The sequence below is a fragment of the Festucalex cinctus genome, chromosome 17 (assembly GCF_051991245.1).
Source record: "Festucalex cinctus isolate MCC-2025b chromosome 17, RoL_Fcin_1.0, whole genome shotgun sequence".
Taxonomy (NCBI): domain Eukaryota; kingdom Metazoa; phylum Chordata; class Actinopteri; order Syngnathiformes; family Syngnathidae; genus Festucalex; species Festucalex cinctus.
Window position 1 is genome coordinate 7,965,899 of NC_135427.1, and position 10,763 is coordinate 7,976,661.

General features: G+C 36.4%; 1 protein-coding gene and 1 long non-coding RNA gene across 2 annotated transcripts in view; one reads left to right on the plus strand and one right to left on the minus strand.

Moving 5' to 3' along the window:
• Positions 1 to 2,329: 2,329 nt before the first annotated feature.
• Positions 2,330 to 10,651, minus strand: LOC144004724 (uncharacterized). The gene is made up of 2 exons (XR_013279433.1): positions 10,386 to 10,651; positions 2,330 to 2,844 (listed from the first exon to the last, which is right to left on the minus strand). It is a non-coding gene; the product is annotated as an uncharacterized LOC144004724 (long non-coding RNA).
• The window catches only part of foxj1b (forkhead box J1b), a 32,246-nt gene continuing 24,117 nt past the window's right edge, over positions 2,635 to 10,763 (plus strand). Inside the window, exons 1-2 of the mRNA XM_077502174.1 lie at positions 2,635 to 2,882; positions 8,825 to 8,910. The gene's annotated coding sequence lies outside the window, so the exon portion shown is untranslated. The remainder of the gene's footprint in view (positions 2,883 to 8,824; positions 8,911 to 10,763) is intronic.

Sequence of the window (10,763 nt, forward strand, 5' to 3'; positions counted from 1 at the left end):
AACCTTACTATACATGGTCGTTTTTTTGTAAGAAAAAAAAAGCCTTACTATACATGGTCGTTTTTTTGTCAGAAAAAAAAGCCTTACTATACATGGTCATTTTTTTGTCGGAAAAAAAAAGCCTTACTATACATGGTCATTTTTTTGTTAGAAAAAAAAGCCTTACTATACATGGTCGTTTTTTTGTGAGAAAAAAAAGCCTTACTATACATGGTCGTTTTTTTGTGAGAAAAAAAGCCTTACTATACATGGTCGTTTTTTTGTAAGAAAAAAAAAGCCTTACTATACATGGTCGTTTTTTTGTGAGAAAAAAAGCCTTACTATACATGGTCGTTTTTTTGTAAGAAAAAAAAAGCCTTACTATATATGGTCGTTTTTTTGTAAGAAAAAAAAGCCTTGCTATACATGGTCGTTTTTTTGTGAGAAAAAAAAGCCTTACTATACATGGTCGTTTTTTTGTGAGAAAAAAAAAAGCTTAGTATACATGGTCGTTTTTTTGTGAGAAAAAAAAAAGCCTTACTATACATGGTCGTTTTTTTGTCGGAAAAAAAAGCCTTACTATACATGGTCGTTTTTTTGTCAGAAAAAAAAGCCTTACTATACATGGTCGTTTTTTTTGTTAGAAAAAAAAGCCTTACTATACATGGTCGTTTTTTTGTTAGAAAAAAAAAGCCTTACTATACATGGTCGTTTTTTTGTGAGAAAAAAAGCCTTACTATACATGGTCGTTTTTTTGTAAGAAAAAAAAAGCCTTACTATACATGGTCGTTTTTTTGTCAGAAAAAAAAGCCTTACTATACATGGTCGTTTTTTTGTCAGAAAAAAAAGCCTTACTATACATGGTCATTTTTTTGTCGGAAAAAAAAAAGCCTTACTATACATGGTCATTTTTTTGTCGGAAAAAAAAAGCTTTACTATACATGGTCGTTTTTTTTTGTTAGAAAAAAAGCCCTATACATGGTCGTTTTTTTGTGAGAAAAAAAGCCTTACTATACATGGTCGTTTTTTTGTCGGAAAAAAAAAAAGCCTTACTATATATGGTCGTTTTTTTTGTGAGAAAAAAAAAGCCTTACTATACATGGTTGGGTTTTTTTGTTAGAAAAAAAAAAAAGCCTTACTATACATGGTCGTTTTTTTTTGTCGAAAAAAAAAAAGCCTTACTATACATGGTCGTTTTTTTTGTCGGAAAAAAAAAAGCCTTACTATACATGGTCGTTTTTTTTTGTCGGAAAAAAAAAAGCCTTACTATACATGGTCGTTTTTTTGTGAGAAAAAAAAAGCCTTACTATACATGGTCGTTTTTTTTTGTCGGAAAAAAAAAAGCCTTACTATACATGGTCGTTTTTTTGTGAGAAAAAAAAAGCCTTACTATACATGGTCATTTTTTTTAAACATAATAAAAGCCTTACTAAACGTGGTCTTTTTCTCTTTTTTTCTTTCTTTTTTTTTTTAAAAAACCTTAAAACATAGTAAAATCCTTACATTCCATGGTCACTTTTTCTTATTTAAAAAAAAAATAAAAGCCTTAGTTATACATGGCCATTTTTTGATAGGCATAAAAAAAAGGCCTTTTTGGTTTTATATATATATATATAAACAAAACAAAAAAAACAGCCCAACAAGTTATTTTCGAATAAAAAAAAAAAAAAAAAAAAAAAGGCTTATGATAAGTTTTTTTTTTTTTTTTAAATAAAAAAGTAAAATAAAAGTCTTACTATACATGGCCATTTTTTTTTAATAGAAAAAAAAGCCATTGGTGATTTTATTTATTTTAATATTAAATTACATTTTTTTGATCAAAAAACCGCCTTACTGTACATGGTCTTTTTTTTTTTTTTTTTTTTTTTTAATAATAAAATCCTTACATGGTCATATTTTGATAGAAAAAAAAAAAGACATGGTGATTTTATTTATTTATTTTTACATAATAAAAGCCTTCCTATACATTTTTGCAAGGCCCCCGTGGATGTCGATTGAGCAGGGAATTTTGCTCTGAGATGATACACCAAAGGCGTACCGCTAATATGCTATTATGAATTTGGCTCAGCAAAGTGCGCAAATTGCTTTAGAATTCGACAAGCATTTAATAAGTAAATCAGAAAGTTTAATTTTGACAGCCCTAGTTATTTATACGTCATGGATATTAAATGAGCACAAGTTACAGCCTGGAGGTGAACGTTTTCAGGATTCAACAACAATTTTGTGGCATCTTAGAATTTTGAAGCATCAATAAAGAATGGTTTCAACATTATAATCATCATCATGACAATATTTGTGTCAAATTATGAAGTCCAAATAATTTAAAAATAGCATACCCAAATATTAAAAATTTGTGTATTTGTTATTTATTAAGTTACAGGTGCAGATTTGACAATTTCAGTTTCAATATTCGCCTTGTGACCTTTTCTGTGGCGGAAACAGACTCAAGCTCCCGTGTAAACATTGGAAAATTACTACAAAATTTGGATTTTAATAAAAAGTTAACTGGCTAGTAGATACATTGGCACGCCTCATGAGGCCTTATCTTGTGACCTCATTGAGGCACCTTTTGTCTTTTGATGCCGTGCGGCGCTTTGGCGGTGACATCCGTAAAGCTTTGTGTTGCCTTGTGCGGCTTGTCGGGTCACTTTCATCACGGTGATGTCACGGGCAAAAGAAACTGCAGGATTCTTCACGCTTCACATTTCCAATCACAAATTGATTTTTCACTCCCCAGAGAAGAAAAAAGCCAGTTTGGGTGTTTTTTTTGTTGTTGTTGTGACCACTAGATGTCATCATGGCCCACTAAAAAGCAGGAGATGAGGCCTTCAGCGTCCTCAGCTTACATGGATGACATCACCGGTCCTGCAGGGGAACATCAATCGGAACATCATTCATTTGCTGTATGTATTCACCTCAACTTAGTTCCCAGTCGCTCATAGGTCAAGGGTCACCAATCAAAGATGAGAGCGGATTAGTGCTAAGGGCTACTAGTTTGATTCTGATAGTTATTCAACATTACTAATTAACATTCATAACGTTGTCTAAAGACTTTCATTACGCAGAAGCAAATGTCCCCTCTCAGCGCGTGTTCTTTCAAAGTGAAGATTTGCCGCAATATTATCTCGTCAAGAAATGAGTTGCAGTTTTATTTCCACAATCAACACCTTTACAAGTCTAAACGTGACATTTTGATTAATATTAGGCTACATTTGTGGAGTTAATGAGTTGTGAGTTAAGCAGCACAACCCACCTGTTTTTAGCCATCTCATAAGGGCGGCCATTTTGCCACTTGCTGTCCAGGGAAAATGACGTCACAGTTGCGCAGGGCTCAGGGTGACAACCAATCCCGGTTCAGCTTGTGAATGTCACGTGATCACACTTGTGAGGTCATTTTCAGTCAACAGCAAGTGACAAAATGGCCGCCCTTGAGATGACTAAAAATGGGTGAATTTTTTGCAATACAGTATTAATCCAAATACTGAAAAGAATATCTTTATTGGAAAGACATTTTTCGAGTTGACTTCCTCTTTTTTAGCAACAGGTAAGGGAAAAAAAAATAAAAAATACAGAGCTCCCAATATGACGATCTTGCTGTAAACATGCATAATCATCTGTGCCATATTGTCTTTTATGTATGATGTTTACCGTATTCCCTCTAATGGGGGCAAAAGGGCAGTTGAAATTACAAGTTGTTTATTGGAACGAGCAAGAAACAAGATTCATGCCATTCATTGTATACGGGATTTACTTTGTTGAACATCTTTAGACTGAGCCTAAATTTGTTATAGTATGATCAAAGTTTGTCAAATTCACAGGTCTGGGTAAATTGTCATCTTTTGAAATTATCAAAAGGATTTTGGGAGCTCTATTTGTAAGAAGCGACATCATCTATTCAAACATGAAATGAAAACGTTCAACCGGTTCCACCAGGGGTTATTCATAGTTTTGGATTTTTTATTGAGTTGCTTATTTATTTATTTATTTATTTATTTTTGATTTTTCAAATTCAGCTTTAGCTTTATTTTTGTTTTGTTTAATTTTTTTTAAAAAGTGGAATATTTGAGTGCTAAAGGCTAAATTAGTTTTAGCAGCTAAACCCAAGCTAAAAAAAATAAAAATAAAAATAAAATAAAATAAAAAAAAAAAGGTCATTGAGTATTTTGTAATAAAGTAAACAAAACTACGGTTCTATGAGTCCCGAACCACTTTTTTTTTTTTTTTAAACTTATGGTAAATTTATTCTGTTTATACATATGTTGCTTGTTGCAAAATTTCACTACTATTAAAATATATTAAATTTGTGTTCAAATGTGAACTAGTATATAAAAAGTAAAATATGAGCAAGAACTGTCACTATATTCTTGTAAATAAGTAAATATGAATACTTTGTGTTTTCTCATGAAAAGGTACAATAAAATATTTACAAAAATGTTAGCTTTCCTTTTAAAATGCCAGGAAGCCTTCATTTATTTTGCAAATAGACCATTTAAATTCAATCAAATGTAGCAAATCATCAGGGTAAATATTTAGAGTGGTGATGAATGATAAATAACCATGGCAACATAAGCAGACAGATAATTAGCAGTTTTCTCATCCATTTTTGGATACTATCGACGCCAGCGAGACGCCGTTACATAACTCGGCTCTCGGGAAGGAAGCGGCTCTTTGAGCGTCACGCTATCGTAAATGCGCTCGATGTAGGTCAATCTGTGATTAGCCGGCCGTACAGTAGATAGAGTCGCCGCAGATGATTTGCCGTCCACTCTGTGACGCCATTCGGGTTGCGGGACCGGCCCGTTGCGTCACGCCTGGCTTTAGTGTCTCTCGTGTGTGTCCTGACTGCCAATCATGACATCGTTCTTTGAACAGGTGACGTCATTGATTCAAAGAGGAAAATCAGGAAAATCATCTGACCCACAATGACCACATTGTGGGGTCAGATGTTTTTCCTGGTCAACTGGAAGCCGAGGGGAACCTGATCCATAATGGATCGATCACATGTTTGAAGACGCAATGATGTCATCAAACGGAGACAGTTTCTTTTGTCATTTTTGAGTGATGGAGAAAGAGAGAGAGAGAGAGAGAGAGAAACAGGACGAGTGAAAAGGAAGTCAGGCACTGTGCCAGCGTGCGGGATCAGCACTATGAAGAGCACATGTGCATCACATTCGGCTCACATGCGACCGTTACGCTCCCTAGAAGGTGAAATCTGATTGGACAATTCTACTTCGATTCTTTTTTTTTTTTTTTTTTAATGAAATTAAACTTCCCAACGTTGTGGATGTTCACCTCTTACAGTTTGTATTAAATTGTTATCTTATTATTATTATTTTTATTTTTTTTTAATGACCACAATTGAATATTTACAGGTGTTTTGGCCCGGTCACCTGAAGCGGAAGGAAATGCTAATTGTCACGTTTTTGCCAATTTGAAAGAAATGGCGAAAATTAGGTGGTACTTAGAACATGTAATTTTTGAGGTTATTAGGCAACCTGCGCAGTGTGCGAGCTAACAGTAATTAGCGCGATTAAAAACAAAACTGAATGGCTATTCCACAGTAATGACAACAATTCATTTAAATACGTTGTGCTGTTAATCTATATTTAAAAAAAAACACAAGTGAAAAATGCCACAAAGATAGAGAAATCAAACAAGCTAGCTTGTGCTAGCTAGCTTGAAGAAATCAAACAAGCTAGCTTGTGCTAGCTAGCTTGGAGAAATCAAACAAGCTAGCTTGTGCTAGCTAGCTTGGAGAAATCAAACAAGCTAGCTTGTGCTAGCTAGCTTGTGTTAAATATCAAAAGTCAAAACAAATATGCCTATTAATGTACTACCATCATAACTCTTGAGAGATTGTAGACGATTACAAAAAAAATTGCCACCTAAATAGGCATTCAATTGGAATTTGGACCTGCAATGTAAAAATCCAGGCATGGGAAATGATGATGTAACAGATGGAAGACTTATATTATTATTATTATGTTATATTGCAACTTCCTGTAAAATGGCTCAATTGCAATCAAGTTAGAGACCACAAAAAGCCAATAAACAAACAAGCTACTGGATGTGGGTACTACCAGGGCAACGTATTACACCCAAATATTGCCGCTGAATTTATTTCTCCCATTACTGTTTATATACAGTACGTACACTATTGTTCTATTTCGTCTAAGCGTTCGTGTCGTGTTGTGTACAACCAATTTGCAGTGCTTGCTCTCAAACAGTCAAATTCCCCCCCCCCCCCCCCCCCCTGCGGGAATCATGAATGTTTCATAATGGCTGCGAGCGTCGATCCGCCTCACAGACATCAGTGCAGAAAAATGTGTTTGATGCTAAGCAGACGAAGCTATAAGAGCACATTGAGTCACATCATATACAGGACACAGTAAGTCATATTTCGGAAGCGGGCCGTCGTTTCACAAAAGAACGGCTGCCTTCGTGGACTGAGAGCGCGAGAATGTTTTTGCCGCGTAACAAGCTGCTCGTTCACCTGTAAAATGGCTTTTATTGGACACTTTTGTGTGCCTTCACTTTTTGGAAATCTAATTTGACGCTTTCCAATCTGCCCTTGTCAGGAGGGAGGCGGACTTACTTTAGACAAGACCGAGCTGGCTTGAAATTCTGTTTCTGCTGGGGACACATGAATGTCAAGCTAACTGGGTGAAGGGATGTGCTACAGTTATGCCTTCAAGTATTTTTCGATATACAAGCCAAGCATGTTTTTTTTTTTTTACAACCAAAAAAAACTTGGCAGCAAACTTCCACTCCCAGTTGGAATTTATACCCCCAAAAATTACATACAGCAAACACAATTCCACATCGTGCATTACCTAGCAAACGTCTGCTAGCTTAATGCTAACACATGATTAGAACTAGCATCACGATTCTGGTACACTGTCATGGGTGAACTCAAAATTTCAAAGGCGACAAACTTGTCTCACTTTTTAAGTTGGCCAATTACATGAAACGTTAAGTTTTACTTTTGTAAACAATATAGATGCTATATGCTAACGTTGTTGCCAAAAACACGTTAAAGTGTGTCCAACTTGAATGTTTTAGGACAGAAAATACAATTGTTTTTTTGTTTTTTGTTTGTTTGTTTTTTAACAGTGTCACCAACATGGTGGAGGAGCCCGCTGACCTGCTTAAAAAAAGAAAACAGTGGTGGGATTTATTAAAGATACTTCACTCATTTCAGCAGTAAAAAATTCATAATTTGTCCACAATGAATTTGATAACTTCATTATGTTTCAGGTACAATTAATACCTTTAAGAACAATTTTCCACTTTGCCGTTGACGACCAATCAGGGCTCAGTTTGCTGACCAAACCCAGAAAACAGCTGAGCCATGATTGGTCGTTAGCTACTTCCCCAGCACAGGTGATGTCATCTTCAATCTACAGCAAGTGTAAAAATGAGTTTTGAAAGGTATTAACTCATTTACTCCCAGCAACGTATAAATACGTTTTTCTTTTAATGTTAAGTGTCCCAAAGACGTATTTATACTTTTTTATTATTTTTTATACAGAAGGCTTTGATGCAGCCTCTCAACTGCAAAGAACGGTTGCAGAAATGGTAGTTATTACACAAACGGCCAGCAGGTGGCAGCAGAGCAAAGGAGATCAACCAGGGCCATCTAGAAAAAAAAAAAGCTAAATTACTAACAATTTTCAATAGATTTGTGAAAACTGATGAAACTTAGCTCTCTTCTAATGCTAATTGCTGCAAAACGGAAACAGTTAGAAACATACTTTTTTTTTTTTCCTGATGAAAGAAGAGACTTTAATCTTTCTTTTGATAGTTTCCATGCTTTTATAGCAATAGAACACAATATTCTGCGGGCCTTGCAAAATCAGTCAAAATCCAGTAAAACAGCCGGAAGCGAACGGGATTGCGAAATGTGAAAATGGCGGCGAGTGAATGAGTTAATTGTAAATGAAAAATAATGTTATCAAATTCATTCACCAAACATCACCAAACGACCACAATCGCACCTCTCGTCAACGGCGTTAAAGTGAAAACGTCCTTTTTTGGTATCTACTAACGCTCGCTCGTCTTTGAACGCGTGAATTGAACCGATAAAAACCGCTGCCATGGCAACGCGCACGCTAATCGACAGTTTAACGGGCCGGCTGTTTCTACTCGGCTTACGTCGCATTGAAAACGCTCACAAAGGCTTGATTTGGGCAATTTGTTCGGCACCCGACCAATCGTGTTCGTCAAAATAGTGCATCATTTGACTCACAACAAACATCCAGCTGCCTGACAGGAAACGGGAATGTCACTTCCCCCAGTATGTGTGTGTGTGTGTGCGTGTTTGCTGAGGCTGCTGCTAACGCATGCAGTCAGGCAGCACTGATACAACAGCGAGGGCAGAAAGAAAGCCGGCTTTGTGTTCCACTCAGGATCTCGGACACAAGAGTGGCTGGAATGGCACACAGCCATTGTCGCAGGTTCAGTGCGGTCACACACGCACACACATGCACGGAAAGCGCAACAGCGGTCGGCCGGACTGTCGCTGTAATCTTTGGCAGCCGTAAACACAGACAAGATTCGTGTCTTGTTTATTGAAATGGTGAAATTTGACAGGACACTTGCACGATTGCAACACAAAAAACAGAATGTGCCCAGAATGTGCTGTTATGGCGGTCATAATTTCATCTTTTTTATTTTATTATTATTATTATTATTTTTTACAGCATGTCACAACATTTGGGAGGCCCATTTTTGTGCTAACTAATGCGGTTCCTTAGCACCATTTGATCAGTGATTTTTCAATGTTTGGCAGATGTTTTGTGGGCTTAAAATGAGGAAATGCCACAATATGTCTTCCACTCCTCAGGTCACCCTCAGAAGTTAATCGAAGGTGAAAGGTCACGTGTCTGCAGTTGAGATTGACGAGGAGCGTCGACCGCGTTCTGCGAGCTGGTAAGTTAGTTCAAACTTTCAGCTTCGGAGAATTGCAGCCGAATAATAGTTCTTACATTTTTTTTAATCTATTCTAAATACAACAAAATGTACAATCAAATATTTTTTTTACAAACTTTTCATACTCTCGGTTAATATAAAAGTGGGAAAAAAAATAAACTAATAGAAATGTGGATGCATTTTTTACTCATTGATGCAGTAATTTCATAATTCATAAAATTGAGTAAAAAAAAAAATGTGAGATTGATTTGTGTTGAAGTCATTTTTTTTCTGCCACTAGATGGCATAATTGCAATTGTAAGATGTTGGTGACAGCTCAGTGCATTTTTTCTTTTCATATTAAGAGCTATCTAATCTTTAACATGAAGTAACTTGTGACATGCTGCACATTTATAAAATTGTAAAATACAACTTGACCCCAGTCCCCACAAATATATGCATTATTATTGAATTTATTACTGCTAAATTTTGACATGGCTTTCCAAGTAATAATAATAAAAAAAAAAAAGTGGCATTAAAGGAACTTTAAGCTAAAAATTAACACACTAATTTTGACACCCCTAATATATATATATAGCTGTTAAACAATTACGATTTTTTAAATCTAATTCATTATACAATTATTCCGTAATTAAATGCAATTAATCACATTTAAAACTATTTTCACAGATATTTGCTTGAGTAAAAACTTGTAATTATTATAAAATTATCAAATAGAAGATTCAAAGAATGTTCTTGTAATCGCTTTCTTTGGTCATTGAATAGAATTGTTCAGATTATTCATTCAGACTTTGATTCGAAGGAAGTATTTGCAAACAGGAGACTTCTCCCAGCCTTCGTTACAGTTTTATGTCTTTCCAGAATGTTCATCTTGTGTTCAATTAGTGCTCTTTGTTTGTGTTGCAATCGTCGACATTCACTTTCACATCCACAGCAATGAGAACATTGACAAATTGGCTCACGCTCTCATCAGCAGTTCCCGTCGAGGAGGACGCGTGTGAAAGTCAGTTTAGGACATGGAGTGTTGGATTTACTGTGCTTGTGTGGCAGCTGGTGTTTTGTGTTTACATCTGAGGAGCCAACGATTCAAGGAGACATACTTGGCTTCGCATGATGATCGCGTTGCTTCAGAAGCTTCTCTCTTATCGTCCTTCCCTTTTTGCCTTTCATCTGTGGCCTTGTTATCTTTCAGGGTATTACCCAAAAATGCTAACCTGGCAACAGCCAGACCGCTCCCTCGTAATTTCGTCGGGAAAGGGCAGGAGGACATTTTGTACAATAATTCGAGCTGACTGGACGATACGACATTCTCCGCGTTTGTTTTAACCAATCACGGCCAACGGGTGAAACTTTCAAAATGTCATCTCCGTTCATGTCGAAGGGGGTGAAAACATGAAAACGCGAACATCTTACCAGCTAGAAATGCACGAAGCGCCCCTCGATGTTCAACAAGGAAACAGTGAGAACATAATTACCGTAATTGCAGCGTCCATTCGTCCATGTTGTTTGTTTATTCGCTCCGGCGTCGGCGCTGGCGTCCATGTTAAGTTTGTTTATTAGTTCCGGCTGTCGGCGCTGGCTTCCTGGTTTCGTCACAGTTGCATATCCCGCCCCCCAAACACAATGTCGCTCTGTGATTGGTCCGGGAACGGCCCTTATCTGCGGAGGCGGAACAAGAACTCACACATACCGCGAGAATTCATTTTGCGAGAGCAAGGTTACAAAAATGTTTGTTGCGGTAAAAAACATAAAATAAAATAAACAGAGGTTTACAGACATCAAAAATCCATTTTAACTGGCCATCAGGAATAAATAGTGGACTCGACGTTGCATCTGTTATTTTACATAATCTT